Here is a 15,781-nt window from a genome sequence, read left to right as displayed (position 1 = left end):
CCCTCGCCCGCCCACTCCATTTCCAAACAGTGACTCACCCGGCCGGGTGGCGGCAGCGCCCGCTCCCGCTGCCGTGGCTGTCCAAGGCGCCGAGCAGAGCTCGACAAACCGGTGCGACTTCTTAAGGAGAAACCCCAGCCGACTCTCCCGGGGCTCAGCCACTAAAGGTGCAGGGAAGGAGGGGCTTGGCAGGCAGGGCCGATTGGCTCCCGGCGGAGAGCCCCAGGGCCCGGAGCAGACCTCCCGCACCCGTGGCCGAGCTCAACCTGGGGAAAGTTCTTTGGGTGCCACTCCCGGCAACTTTTAAGGATGGGGCCGGGAAGGGATCACCCTCCCCCCCTCCCCCGCGCCCACACCTTGCCTTATTCAGGAACGGCTTCCTGACTTGGGCGTGGGTGGGCTTGGGGACGTCAGCGGTTATTCCAAGGGTGTTTGCCCAGGCCTGCGTCGCGGAGGTGGGGTTCCAAACCTCCCGGGGTGGCCTGGCAGGGTTAGTCCGCTGGACGGCTAACTCTAGGTGTGAGCTGGAAGGGTGCTCCAAGTTAATGAGGCTAATAATACTTTCCCTTCGGTGACTAACTACCATGTCATTCGTCCTGTTAATTGATTTGCTTCTCTTTAAGGACAAGCGACCGTAACCAAAATAAACAGTTGAAAGAGTAGTTCTTTGCTCAAGTGAACGTTGCGCTCTTCCGCAGCTTTTGGAGCACAGGGCGCTGGGGCCTGCGGTTTCTTTGATGAGCTCAGCAGTTATGTTTTTAGAAGGGTGTTGCCTTCTTAAAAAATGGTCAAGGCTCTAGGTTTCTTGGAGTTGCTATTCATACACCTGCTGGGCAGTTTTCAAAGTAAACAAGGTCAGTCTCAGATTCTAACTAGGATGGATTAGAATGTGGCCAAACCTTGATTGAATTTAAATGACGATTATTTTATGTTTGTTTTCTACTTCTGGACAGGGTAATGATTGGTAGTGATTAGAATTTGCACTGGCTTGTGGGTGATTCTATATAATAAAACAAAAATAATCCAGAGGCATCTCTAGGTGCCTATTGCAGAAATCATGAAAGTAAACAACCCTTTATCTATGGTAATTAAAAACCACTCTAATGAAAAAATATGCAGGGCAGTACCAAAGCACATAAGTATAAGAGGCCACATCAGAAGTTTCCCCCAAAAGAAGAGGCTCCCAAAATTAATCAAAGGTTTGGCATCACTGTGGTGAAAATGCACTCATTTAAAGCTACAGAAAAGTAAGGGGCACCTGGGTGGCTCAGTCGGTTCAGCCTTCCAACTCTGGTTTCAGCTCAGGTCATGGTCTAGGGGTTGTGGGATGGAGCTCCTCCTCTGCTCACTTCTTCTCAGGGAGTCTGCTTGAGATTCTCTCTCCTTCTCCCTCTGCTTCTGCCAATGCCCTGTTCTCTCTTTTTCTCTCTCAAATAAATAAATAAATCTTAAAAAAACAAAACAAAACAACAACAACAAAAAAACTACAGAAAGGTAAGAACCCAGAAGAGAACACCAACAATTGAAGTTTATTTTCCTTGGGTTCATCTTTCCTTTTCAGGAGGAGTTCATGTTCAATTTTACAAAGCCTAGGCATCTTGCCCAGAGGACAATAGCAAATAGATTAGTTTGCTGGGATGCAGTCAAAGTAAATGGATATTCAAACCAACATTTTTTTTTTGTAGAGAATCACAGACCTAATCAGAAGCTTGAATATCCTGTCCATTGGTAACACAAAGGGACTGCATTCTAATGCATAGCCACAAGCAAGTTTGGGTGAATATCCTATAAGGTTCAAGTATTTGGACATTATGGAGAGAAGTATAAAGTTTTCTACAGTTCTCAAAAAATGATGTTGTGGGCTTTTGGGCCTATACACAAGGATGAAATTTAAAAAGCTCAGAACAAAGCCTGACATCCTGCTGTCTTACTATATGAAGTAAATCTTGCAGCTCCATCTGGGGAGGGCCCCTCTTTGTATGGAAGGCTGTTTTTTTGTTGTTGTTTTCTTTTCTTTTCTTTTTAAAGATTTGCTTATTTATTCATGAGAGACACAGACTGAAGGAGAGAGAGGCAGAGACATAGGCAGAGGGAGAAGCAGGCTCTCCACAGGAGCCCGATGCAGAACTCGATCCTGGATCCCAGGATCATGACCTAAGCCAAAGGTTCACCCAACTGCTGAACCACCAGGCATCCCATGTATGGAAGGCTGTTTAATGGATAGTTCTGGATTTGTGGTTATTAATGTGCCTTGATTTAAATATTATGAAATAAATAATTAGGTCATTTTATTATTCACTTAAATATTCTCCAGTAAATGTAATGGTGTAATTGTGATTGAGTTGCATGAACTTTTTACATTTTATTCATTGTTAACATATGAGAAAGCAAGTTATTCATCTTAATTTCTATGTTGTGAAAAATAGTAACTTGTCCTTCTCACAGAAAGAGATTTTTTTTTTAACTTTTTGTTCTTACAATGTATCAAAGTTTCCTAAGTACTAGATTTAGTCACCTTCCAAAAATTATAGTTGCTGAATGCTTTACGGGAAGGAAAGAGCTGGCCAGCGTGTTCTTGTCAATTTTTTCTAAACCAATGCATAGTGTAAATATCATTTTATAGATATTTCTTTGTTATGATAAAACATACTGATTGTTAGGGAAACATTTGTAGTACTTAACTCCTTATAATAACTCCTACTTTGGACATAACCTAAATCATTGACTCAATCAACAATGGTTATTGAGTTCCTACTTTGTGCCCATGCTGCTTATCTAAGAATCACCATGTGCATCTTCTAAACATCAGTCTCACAATGGAAAGTTTTCTTTAAAAATTTTTGCATAAGAAAAAAAAAATTTTTTTGCATAAGAATGTTTATTGCAGCATTATTTATGATTTTTTCCAGGGTCCAGTGTAGTGCCTGTCATGTAGTATTCAATGAGTGAAATAAACAAATGAACAAAACAAACCAATAGTGAAGTAACTCCATGTTATGGGAAATTATGTAGGCAATAAAATAAAATAATCCCATAGGCTCTGACTTTAGAAAACTGTCCTTGTTGGGATGCGTGGGTGGCACAATTGGTTAAGTGTCTGACTCTTGATTTTGGCTCAGGTCATGATCTCAGGGTTGTGAGATCAAGCCCAGGGTTGGGCTCTGTGCTCACCACAGGGTCTGCTTAAAATTCTCTCTCCCTCTGCCTCTCCTGTTGGTGTATGTGCTCTCTCTATATCTGAAATCAATCAATGAAGGAAGGAAGGAAGGAAGGAAGGAAGGAAGGAAGGAAGGAAGGAAGGAAAACTGTCCTTATTAGTGACAAATATAAGCAGTGAAGGAGCAGAGGGAAAATACACACGGCAGACACACACACCTTTTTTGGCAAACACCACTCCCATGAAAAAAATACAGAACCAAACTATATTACCTTGTGACAATGAGATACAGAAGGGCAGAGTGTGAAGAAGAAACTTGTACTTTTGGACCATTTTTCTATGAAAACCTGTATTATTTTTGAAATTAAAAATAGCAACATAAGCAACATTAGAACTTAAGAAGACAGTTCTAGGAGTTCATGACATAGGAGGTCTATAGTCTCATTGGAGAGACAATGATAGCCAGAACAACTAGAGAATAAGGCTGTTTACCTTCTGGATTTGGAATTTAGATGCTCATTTTTGCCAGGCCCATCCAGACCAAACACCTATGATTTACTGAGTACTTATTATATGCCAGGGACTAAGCTGTATTATCTCATTTAATCCTTTAACCAATGATATGAGGTAGGTACTCAAAATCCCCTCCTCTTCATAGGAGGTAACCAAAGATAAGAGAGATTATTATTCTCCTAAAATCACATTGAAGTAAGTGATATCACTAGGGCATAAAACCAGTACTTCTGGCTTCAAAGAGCATAGTTTTGTTTTTTGTTTGTTTGTTTGTTTGTTTTGAGAGAGAGAGAGCACAAGGGCACCTGCATGGGGAGGGAGGGCAGAGGGAGAGGGAGAAGCAGACTCTCTGATGAGCACAGAAAGCCCAATGTGGGGCTCCATCCTGGAATGCTGAGACCATGACATAAGTGGAACTGGAGATATAAATTTTAGAATAAAAAATAAATAAATAAATAAATTTTAGAATAGTCAGCATGGGAAAGATAATGAGGAGGCCACTGGGAAAAAAATGAGACGGCCTGGAAATAGGGTCCAGAGTAAAAAGGGAAGAGGTCCAAGAAAGGGCCCAACATTAAAGGGTTGGCAAAGGAGAACACTGCAGATGGGCCTGAAAACACAAAACTGGTGGGGGGGAAACTAGGAGAATGAAGTGTTAAGGAAATTGAGGAGGAACAGCTCCTCAACCACAGGAGGGAAAAGGGCAAAAAAGCAGCATGGGAATCACGTTTGTAGACTGCTTCTAAGAAGTTAAAATTCTTGCTCTCCATGCTTCCATTTTTCTGTGAGTTTGGAGGTGTGTATCAGTTTTCACTTGCTGCTGTAACAAATTACAAACTTACTAGCTTGAAACAACACAAGGTATTAGCTCACCATTCTGCAGGTCAGTAGTCCTCCAGATTCTGCTGGTTTCTCAGCTCTGGGTTTCACCAGGACTGAAATCAAGGTGTCGACAAGCAGGGCTCTTATCAGTAGGCTCTGGCAAGCTTCCAGATCCATTCAGGCTGTTAGCAGAATCCAGTTCCCTCTCGCTGCAGGATCAAGGTCTCTGTGTTGCTCTGCTGGCTGTCAACTGGGAGCCACCTTGCTAGAGGCTGTCCCAGAGCCAGCTAGAGGCTGTCCCAGAGCCAGCAACGGAGTGTGGAATCCTTCTCACAACTGGAATCTTTCTGACTTCTCGTCCTGCTGCATCTCTTTGCCTCAGCTAGAGAAATTTTCCTGCTTTTAAAGGACTTGTGTGACTACATTGGGCCCACCTGGATAATTCAAGCTACTCTTTCTATAGTAAAGCCCATAATGTTAATCACATCTACAAAGTCCCTTTTGCCATGTGACCTAACATGTTCCAGGAATTAGGGTGTGGACATCTCTGGGGTCCCATTCTGCAGACCACAAGGTGACATCGTCAACTGAGAGTAAGGAAGTGGGAGCCGTGGGTGGTTTTAGAAAGAATGAAACCAGTTTAAAGTAGTCACACTGAAGAATAAGAATATGAAGTGACTAGGGGCGCCTGGGTAGCTCAACCTGTTAAGCATCTGCCTTCGGATCAGGTCAGGATCCTGGAGTCCTGGAACCGAGCCCCACCTTGGGCTCCCTGCTCAGCAGGGGAGTCTGCTTCTCTCTCCCTCTGCTCCTAATCCTGTTTCTTCTCTCTCTTGCTCACTCTCAAATAAATAAAATCTTTTATTTAATTTTTTAAATATTTTTTGATTATTTATTTATTCATGAGAGAGAGAGAGAGAGGCAGAGACACAGGCAGATGGAGAAGCAGGCTCCATGCAGGGAGCCCGATGCGGGACTTGATCCCAGGACTCCAGGATCATGCCCTGGGTGGAAGGCAGGCTCTAAACCGCTGAGCCATCCAGGCGTCCCTAAATAAAATCTTTTTAAAAAAGGACATTAACTAGAAAAAACATAAATTTGGGAGATGGTACTGAAGACTGAAGTCATGGCCCTAGTGGTATAAGAATGTCCTTCTCTAGCAGTGCTCAAACACGGGGTACCAGCAGGCATAATGGGGGTGGTAGATGAGATAGACAGGAGGGAGGGAGTTTAGGACAGTGTCGATGAAGTAATGGATTAGGGAATAAAAGATGGTCAAGGAGAAAAGCAAAAGGAGGAGGGGGCTGATGGATAAGGGAAAAGTAAAAGGATTTGTAGCCTGGAGATCCTGTAGACATTGCAGAAATGGGAACTAGGGGAAAGAGAGAAGAATTTGGAAACACGGGAGATTGGGTGGTGAGATTTATGAACTACTTATCTGAGCAGTTTGTGCAATGGCAGGGCCTGAAATGTGGGTGGATGAGGTGGAGGGAAGAAGAGAAATTGTTGAGGGCACTAGAAGAACAATTCTCATGGATGCTGAAGTTACCCAGAATGAGGGCCAGACAAGGGGCAGAAAAGATGACAGTAAATAAGGTGCCAAACAATTAATAATGAGTTGAACGAGGAAAGAAAGAAGATAGTATAGAAGATGTGAATGCCTCAAATGAGCAGGGCACTTTATGAAAGCCTGGCATAATCTCAGTCCAGAAGTATCTCTAGAAATCAAAGAGACACAGACCCTACTTTTCAACTTCAAAGTACATAGAGTATGAGAAGATAATTGGATATCTTTGACAGGCTGCAGGGAAAGCATATCCCCAGATTGCAGTTAAGGCCAAAAAATATAAGGGATATTTAGAGACACAATTGAGCAGATAGGAGAATTTGTGATCATAAAGTAGGAATTTCAAAGGTTATAGGAGTAGGGTTTAGGGAGCCATGGGTAGATTCAGGGAGATCTGGGAAAATCACAGAGTATTATAGAAATAAGTATATGGAAATATGTATGGAGATAGAAGAGGCAGGTGAGTGGGGTGGAGGAGGTTTTCTCCCTAAACTCACCCCCCTCCCTACCTTTTCTGGAGGGGACAGCTTGATCTTTTCCCAAAGCCAGGGCAGTAAAAGGTAGTCTTGTGTAATATAACTAAAGGCTGAAGAGGAGACCTACTTATTTAGCATAATAGAATTCAGGAGATATATCAAGCAGAGATTAATCTCAGTGCAAATGTTCTCATTTTGTATTAGCTGTCCCATTCAGAGGCCAAATTACTATAAGAATCCCTCCTCCTCTCCTTTTCCTCTCTTAGGATCCAAAAGCCACTAACTGGCCCCTAACTACCTGCACTTAGATATGCTTGACAGTGAATGACAAATCGTGACAATGTTTTGGGAATAGGCAGGAGAAAATAGGTTTAAAATTCTGAACAGCTCTCTTTGAGGAAGAAAAAGAGAAAGATCCAGTAGGGGTGGAGGTTGGGGGGCCATGCTTTACTGGTCAAGATAGGAAGCCACGGAGTCAATTAGGATAGTGCACAGCTCTGGATGGAGCAGGTATGGAAAGGGAATAAATTGATTGGGCTGAAGAAAACAGTACCGAGTCCTCTCCCAGTACCACTCAGGAGAATCTTGAAATAGAGTATTTGGACCAGAAGTAAGGGCAGGTCTAATTTCTGGGGTCTGGGCTAATGTAAAGATTGCTTTGTTTTTACTGTATGCCACTCACTTCTACCATAAAGGGGTAAGTGTTGGGACTACATGAGAAATGGCAGAGAGTTCTGAGAGTCTCCTGGAGGGTAGTGGGAACAAGTGCCTTAGAAAAACACAGCAACAGCAGCAGCAGCAAAAAATGATGACAGTGACTTGATTCATAAGAATCATCATCATGTGAAGCCCCCACCCATGACTTAATCCATCTTCAGGGGAGGGATTCCAGACATCATTTTAAGTCAGTGCCTGAAATGATTTTTTAAAAATTTTATTTATTTGAGAATGAGAGAGCACAAACCGGGGGGAGAGACAGAGGGAGAGGGAGAAGCAGGCACCCCAACTGAGCAGTGAGCCCAATGTGGGGCTCGATTTCAGGACCCTGTGATCATGACCTGAGCCCAAGGCAGACACTTAACCAACTGAGCCACCCAGGCATCCCGCCTTAGATAATTCTAATGTTGAGAAAAAATTGGACAATTTCAGCCCAAGGCAAGGATTCTCTACCTTTTTTTCCTATATTGTTGAGCAAATTACACTCTTCCTAAAGAAATACTAATTTTAAATCTGGCATCATGCCATCCTGGAAGGGACTATCGGAATCACAAGGCAGGCTAGGTTAGGTAAGAGGCAGAGGGAGAAGGGAGGGTGGATTTTAGCTGTAACCAGCTTTCCCAGGGACACTGAGGCTTCTTTTCAATAGGGAAGGTCATGCTCCCACCCCCAATTCTACTCCCAACCTCCTTCCCTGTGTGAGTCACTGGTCCAGACTAGTCTGCAGGAAGAAAATTTACTAACAAGCTTAATAGTTATATTCTAATGTTTAGAGTGTTCTGTGACTATAATTCTTGTGAGTCAGTCTCTAATAGGCCAGTCACCTTGCATTCTAGCAAAGTTGAATTTTAAGCCAACTAAACTAAAGCCCAGACTTCACAGCCTGGTGCTCAAACCAGGAAAGTAACCCCTTCCTTATAGGACACATCTGGACAGCCTGCTTACCTCCTAGGCCACATGCACTTTCTCCTTGGGCTGCCTCTCCAAATGTTCCTCCTGGTTCTATTCCAATTAGAATGTGCACGCACACATCTTCCTCCACACAGTTTATCAGGGCACTATATTTGATTATATCACCTTACCCCCAACTTGCCCTTCTTAAAAGGAGTGGGACTTGAATTGCAGATTAAACATATATTTTTTTCTCTAATTTAAAATGTGAAGGAGGATGATATTGCTGGAGGACATGCTAACTTTATGCAGATCTGACTTCCCAGCTGTTAGTTCAGACTAAAATGTCTAATAGGAAGGGTACAAAGTCTGCCTCTTTATACAAGCCCTTTCTACGATGAGAGGAGGTAATAACTGTGTAGTGTTGTGCTTTCTATGTGACAGTGTCCAGCCAATACCTTAATTATGTAATAAATACTATAACAACCATATGTATATCATATAAAACTTTCTGGTAACTAAATATAGTCAGGAATGAAGAGATATGGAAAGTGAATAATAACAGATGAAAATCTTTGGCTTCTCAGTTTTTTCAATTCTAATCTTTGGTGTGTTTTCAGGCAGTGGCCACTAAAGATTGTATCATATATACAATTATAATTTTCACATTAAATAACACCTGCTTTTATACTAATGTCACTGAAAAGAAGCCAGACTACTTTCATATATCACTAACTCATTTATTAAATCTTTACAACATCCTCTTAGATTCTGATGGCTCCTTAGTCTGCAGTCAATATTTAATCTGAATGTTTTAAGATTCAGAAGCAAGCAATTGCCTATGATAATTTTTAAAAACATTTCCTATTTTCTTTTGTGTTTTTAAAATCCATTGTTTTCTGCTTAATTTAACATTATATCACCCACTCCTACCCCTAACTTGCCATTCTTCATTCTCTCCTTCACTTGCCCTTTCTTAGCTAGTTCTTATAAATTAATCTTGTCCTTCTTTTAACCATCTATTTCTTGGTCTGGTTTCATTCATTATATCTACTTTTCTTCCAATTAAATTTGAAGGGAGAAAATTTATCTTATTTATTATATGTATTCTAGGTTTCTCCACTTAGCCACCTGTTGCTACTCTATAAATACATTTGATTAACTGCACTTTTCATCTATATTGAGTCCATCTATCCCATAAGCATTTATCAAGTACCTACTATATGCTGAGTTTTATAAGGGAGACCAAAGGTGTAGCATATATCCCTGGTTTCAAAGTGTTCTCAACACAGGAGCACCTGGGTGACTCATTAGTTTAAGGGTCAGACTTTTGATTTCATCTCAGGAAATGATCTCAGGGTGTTGAGATCAGCCCCTTGCTCAGTCTGTTGGTCTGCTGTAGGTCCCCCCCCCCCCCCGCCCCCATTCATGTGTGCTTCCTAAATCAATCAATTTTCAAAGTGTTCTCAATACAGTTGGGAAAATAATATGAACACATTAGAATTACATTTATCAGAATGTGATATTTCACTCAGAAACAGTTAATATATTTATTTCACATTTATTTTCAAAGGTTTTTGCCCCATCTCATGGACTGCATGACAACCTGCTTAGAACCCACTTTAATTGTGACTACCAGGGCCAACCACTTCTGGCTCCTGGCTTCCCCCTACCCCATCATCTCTAGGATAACACCCTTTGCAACATGCTAGTTAGTTCCCGTTGTATATAACTAAATCAACAGAAAAAGTTAAGAGGAAAACATAGAATAATAGTAGCAATTATATTCACCAAAATGTTGCACCATAGGCATATGGGTGTACATATACTCAAAATAGGGTCTTGGCAGGAAAAAGTTGGCATACCCAAAGAGATTAACTAAATAGTCTAATGAAGGGACTATTTATAAAGGATGTAGTTAGAGAAGCCAGTACAAAGATGAAACAAGAAATGATGAAGCACCCAGGGACATTGGAAGTCATTATCACCTCTGGGCCTGGAGAGGAAGGGAGGGAAAGAGGTCTCCAGTGCCAGTAAGAGCTAGCACCATAAAAAGAAGCTGCTAGACAGAAGCTGTGGCCTTAGGTGGAGAAATGTAGCCATTCAGAGTGCAGAGAGTGAGATGAACAGTGATCCTGACCTCTCTCCTCTTAGATTTCCTGCTGGTGATTGACCTGGAGGGAGGAAGGAAGGTCAGATGGTACAGGCAGGAAAGTTCAGAGTCCAAGGCTACAGAACAGGGCTGAGTAGGGTGAGAATGGATCTGGAAGGGCAAAGGGAGAATAACCATCATAGCTTCCTACAGAGTTTTGGGAGTCCATGACAGGTTGGTTTATGATAAGGTATTTCTAAGGGCATTGAACTCCATCGAGATTCTCAACTGGAAGATCCCAGCTGGGAATAAGCATAGTAGGGCAAATTAAAAAGACCAGGGATCCCTGGGTGGCTCAGCGGTTTGGCACCTGCCTTTGGCCCAGGGCGTGATCCTGTAGTTCCAGGATGGAGTCCCGCATCGGGCTCCCTGCATGGAGCCTGCTTCTCCCTCTACCTGTGTCTCTGCCTCTCTCTGTGTGTGTCTCTCATGAATGAATAAATAAAATCTTAAAAAAAAAAAAAAGACCAATGACTTCAGAGTTTAATTTAACCAATTATTCTCCCAAACCCCTCCCCTATACTAACTACTATACAATTTAAATGTAGCCTAAGTTATTAACATTACATCATCTGTAACTGCGGTGGGAAAATGCTCTTTGGTCAGGTTTAACATTATCTTTAAACATTAGAAAATTAGGAGAAAAAAGAAGCCACCATGAAGGCAAGGTAAGCAGTTATGTAGGTTTGCTCCAGATAGTCCCAAGTTAAAGGGACTTGGGATTTTACAAGACTGTACAAATATACAACAAAAATCACTCTGAGCTTTGTAATTCAGAGACTCCCTAAATAGCCTTTCCTCAGAAATCTGCAGATAATCCATACTCAGGATCTTAAGTAATTCGAATTAATTTGTGGAAACATTCTAAAGGGTACAGTGATGTAAAATGATTTCTTGACTGTCATGATTTGCCAATTATTTAGTCAACTAAGACTATGGGGCCCTTTGCCTGTAGCAAATGACCTTTTCTTGGCCACGTAATCTGACCATGGATTCCCAGGCATTGTCTGTTGATAGCAGAGTTCTCTGGCACAACTGGGCTTTCATCAAGGAGACAGTGAAAGGAAAGCAGCCTGCTCTTCTCATCTCCACCTATTTCCTGGCCTCCAATTCCACATTATCTTGACCAGACTGTGGTCATTTTAAGTAAAGAACCGTCATGATCAATACCCTCTGCTATAGAACGGATGAGGACAGGGAAGCAAATATTGCATTTGTCAAGGAGGTCACTGGTGTCCTTTGCCAGAGCAATTTCAGAGAAGCAAAGCTTCTGACCTGGAGTTTACTCCTGTACTACTTGTTAAATCAGAGATTGAGTTAACAGCTGAGAGTGAGAAAGGTAGGATCTTGATAGAGGGTTTTCAGAGAGAGAGAGATAAAGATTGGAGATATCTGCTTTCAGAAATGAGAAAGGAAGCTGGCAAAAGATAAGTAAAAATTTGCCAAGGTTGAGAGCCAAGCTGAGGATGGAGCTCGTAAATATATAATGAAGTTAATCAGCAGAATTATATCTTTAACACAGCTGTGCCAGGATACCTGAGTGCTTGAGAAGAGGCAGTTAGATGGTTTCATCTAGGACCAGAACCAGGAAGAGCCAGTTTAGTAGAAGGGTACACTGGTGAGGTTATTAAGGCATTGTTTACTCAGAGGAGGGATAGAATTTGAACTTGTTAGAATATGAGCCCTGCCTTATTTTCTTGGTCATTGCTATATCTCTGGACCAGCAGTCTCTAACCTTATCTGTGGATTAGAATCACTGGGAGAGCTTTAGAAATCCCTGAGGCCTAAACTACACCACGAACCACTTAAATTGGAATTTCTGGGTGGGTCCCAGGCACAGTATTTTTTAAATTTTTAAAAATATTTTATTTATTTATTCATGAGAGACACAGGGAGGCAGAGACATAGGCAGAGGGAGAAGTAGGCTTCCTTCAGGGAGCCTGATGCAGGACTCAATCCCAGAACCCCAGAATCAAGACCTGAGTCAAAGGCTGCCGCTCAACCACTGAACCACCCAGGTGCCCTGGCACAGTATTTTTTTAAAAGGTCTTTGAATGATTCAGTGTACAGCCAAGGATGATAGCAATTGGTCTAGAACAATATCAAATAAAGTAAAAAACCTATGAAATTTAGTTCTGTGAATGAAGGAATGGAACCAGATCAGAGAGGCCCTAAAACTAGAGATAGCGGAGACCAGGAAAAGGGATAAATCCTGAAGTCTCCATGAACTTGAAGTGCAGGTTTGAGGCTGCTGCTTTCAGAGAGAGAGAGACAGATTATAAATTTATCATTTTGGAGTGGGCACAATTGCAAGGGATATTATTTAACCCAATGCTGGTCAAGGGAACTTTTGGCATAAGTCCCACAGAGTGACGCTTGCTACTGTAGTGGTAGCTAGAGATCTGAAGTTAGTGTGTTGGAAGGTTTGTGGAATTAAATGTCAAGGCTACACAGGGGATTGCCAGAGAGGAGGGCAGGAAGACCTGATGTTCATGGCTCTCAGGTTGGACGTTGATCTCAAGTAAACTGGTTCTGACTTGGACTTCCTCCTGTTAGCTTCATGACCCCCAAATTTATGTTTTTCAGCAAATTCTGCAGGCCCTCTGAATCTGAGATCACCTTTGATTCGCTGGGACTACGTCCACCTGATACTAAGACAAACATACTAAAGACTTAACTGGGAATTGGTTCATTAGTTTTCCTATTTCCAAGAGAGTATCGAGTGAAGGCATTGAAGGCTGGCAATGCAGAGTCATAAAAAGTGGGAAGTGCTGTCTAAATTCACTTCCTTTACCTATGATTTTGCTTGAGGCTATTCTGATGGGGCTTCTAGTGAACAAAGATGGTGCTTGGAAACAAAACCCATAAAACTCTCTCCTCCCCAAAACCCATAATGGTCTAGGAGAGAAATATGGAGGCAAATAACCTCTAAAATGTCATGTCTTCTTATTTGAATAAGATATTTATTGCTTACTTATCTTATCACAACCCAGGACTCCTGTATCTGATTATGCCGAGTCACATTGAACTCTCGTGGTGAATTAAATGACTGGGGTGGGTTGGGTTCCCAGGAAAAAGCTAAATACACCCTCTTCATTGCCCAATACCCAAGTTGTTTCTAGAGGAACTATTTTTAAGTAGTTGGATAAAGTATGGTCAGGTGGTGAAGAAGTTGGTAACTCATTATTTCATTTCACCGAGAAGTACTTGCACTTCTCCCAGTGAGGTAAACATTAACTTTCTAGATGGAAAACTGCAGTCCTAATCATCTCTGCAGCACTCCAGTCACATGACATATCTGGGGGCAGCTCCAGATGGCAGCATGCAAAACAAATGGTATGAGCCTCAAGCAGTATTTGATTAAGAATTGTTCTCTTTGTGGGAAACAATCAGCCCTCAAACCAGCAAACACTGGTGAACTCTTAAGGGCCTGCTGCCCTGGCAGGATGTTTTGGGAATTTGCAGGAGAACAAAAAATTCCCCTCACTTTGGTAGGTGAGAGGTGAGCCAAAGAAATGGTCACGGGAGAATCTATGTAAGTCAAAAAGAGGACTGCAAACTGAAATCAGGAAGTGCTCTCCAAAGTGGCAGGACCAAGGAAGCACATCAAGTCTCTACATCCCACTGTCACTACCCTGTCCCAGGCCACTACCTTCCATCCCTCACTTAGAACCTAGAACGGGCAGTAGCTTCCCAAAGATTTCCTGCCTCTGGTTTAGGCCCCTCCAGCCCATTCCATGTTCTTGCAGCCATCAGGCTCTTTCTAAAGGTGACTCCCCTACCTGAGCCCATTACATGACATCTCGTTTCACCCAGTTCTCAGGATGAACTACAACTCTGAGAATAGCTGAAAGGTCTATTAGGACTTGATTTCTACCTACTGCTCTGATTTTAAAGCTTGCCACTTCCAGTTGTCATTCTTCACTATCTGAAACTTCCAGTTTGTTTAAACCAGTGATTTCACCTGTCTGAAAATTGTCTTCCACTTCTCTTTTGGGCTAACTCATTCAATTTAGATATTCTAGTGGGTGGTTGTATAGCACCCTAAACTTCACGACCATAAGTTATTACATCCCTACAGCTGTTTAATTATCTGCCTTTATTGCTGAACAATGTTAGTTCACACTGAGTGTTTAATATTCACCACACCCTATTAAGCATTTTCCTTAGCATATCTTTGGTGATTCCCACAACAATCCTATGAGGGAGATGCTGGATTACAAATAATTAAACTGAGGCTTAAGTGAAGTTGTTTGCTTAAATCTTACAACTAGAAAGCCCCGTAGAGTGAGATGTTGGTCTTACCTATCATTTGATTCCTAGCAACAAATGTATACCTAGCCTTTAGATGTAACTAGCACTTAAATTGCATTTAGAATACACTGGCCATGTCACAATCTTGTATATCAACAGCATGAGGAAACTGAGGGATAATGGTTAAGCGACATGCACATGGTCACACAGCTAAGTAGCTAGGCTGGGATTTAAACCTAACCATCTGGCTTCAGAACCACTGCACTGTTTTTCCTTTGCATGAGCAGAAATATTAAGGCAATGAATGAAACAGTCAATAAACCAAAGCAAATTGGGCCACCATTTAATAAAGCAATTCGTTCGTCTTAGGACTGCTCCCCTGAAATCTTTCACAGCACCAACAACAGAAGGATGAATATACAGTTCCTACAAAATGAAGACGTGTTTAAAAGAAAGAATTCTTTTTTATCTGGTAGCATCCTTGTTTTACTGAGTAGTAATTTTTTTAAAAATCAACTAAAATTTCCTTCCTTTTTTTTTTTTTTTTGCACTGAAATATGTACTCAAATAACATTCTCCAGAGAAAATGGGGAGAGAAATCCAATAGAATTATGGTGAAAAGTTGAAGTCAACTAGCTATACTGGAAGAGAGCTGCTGTGGTCTAGGGAGAAAGAAAAAAAAAAAAAAAGAATGGAAAAATCCTTGCAGTTCCTAACAAGGCAAAAAGTTTAGTTTGGCCTTGTCAAGTACAAATAGAACTTGGGTGGCAGAGAGAAAAAAGCAAAGGAATGCTTTCCTAGTTGTGTTTTTCTCCCTTCCCCAAATGGAAAATTTTATTGCTGTTTTTCTGATTTCTGTATTGTTTTGGTGGTTTCTACCACAGTGAATTGTTTTAAAAGATCATCTCAGCATTTTTTCCCTCTTCATAAAATAGAAGAAATTTGAATTAATGGGAAAACTTTTCTTTTTGGAGGATAATGACTTGGAGTATATGAAGGCAAGAGGATCTCTGAGTGAGGGCCTCTCTCCCAATTGTCAAAAGATATGTCCCTGCAGATGTTGGTAGCTCCCATGCAGGAACCTCCCAGCAATTGTCACAAGTTTGATGCTAGAGCTTTATTTGACGTGGCTACTATATTTTTTTTAGAGACAGGAGACAATGGTTGTAGACTAGTGACGTCAACCTAGAGACAGAGAGAAGTTCCCCGATGAGGGGTAGGATTTGTGGGTG

The 15,781-nt window shown here is 41.7% G+C and overlaps 1 protein-coding gene across 14 annotated transcripts in view; it reads right to left on the bottom strand.

Moving 5' to 3' along the window:
• The window catches only part of SGMS2 (sphingomyelin synthase 2), a 130,414-nt gene that overhangs the window by 82,170 nt on the left and 32,463 nt on the right, over positions 1 to 15,781 (bottom strand). For 4 of the 14 annotated variants that reach the window (XM_025465840.3, XM_049105030.1, XM_025465842.3 and 1 more), the window contains exon 1: positions 39 to 1,461. The exons of the other annotated variants lie outside the window; for them this stretch is intronic. The gene's annotated coding sequence lies outside the window, so the exon portion shown is untranslated. Of the gene's footprint in view, positions 1 to 38; positions 1,462 to 15,781 lie in introns of those variants that run through there. 14 annotated transcript variants of the gene reach the window in all.

The sequence above is a fragment of the Canis lupus genome, chromosome 32 (assembly GCF_003254725.2).
Source record: "Canis lupus dingo isolate Sandy chromosome 32, ASM325472v2, whole genome shotgun sequence".
Taxonomy (NCBI): domain Eukaryota; kingdom Metazoa; phylum Chordata; class Mammalia; order Carnivora; family Canidae; genus Canis; species Canis lupus.
Note: the sequence above shows the minus strand (reverse complement) of the source record. Positions and strands in the feature narration are given on the sequence as shown.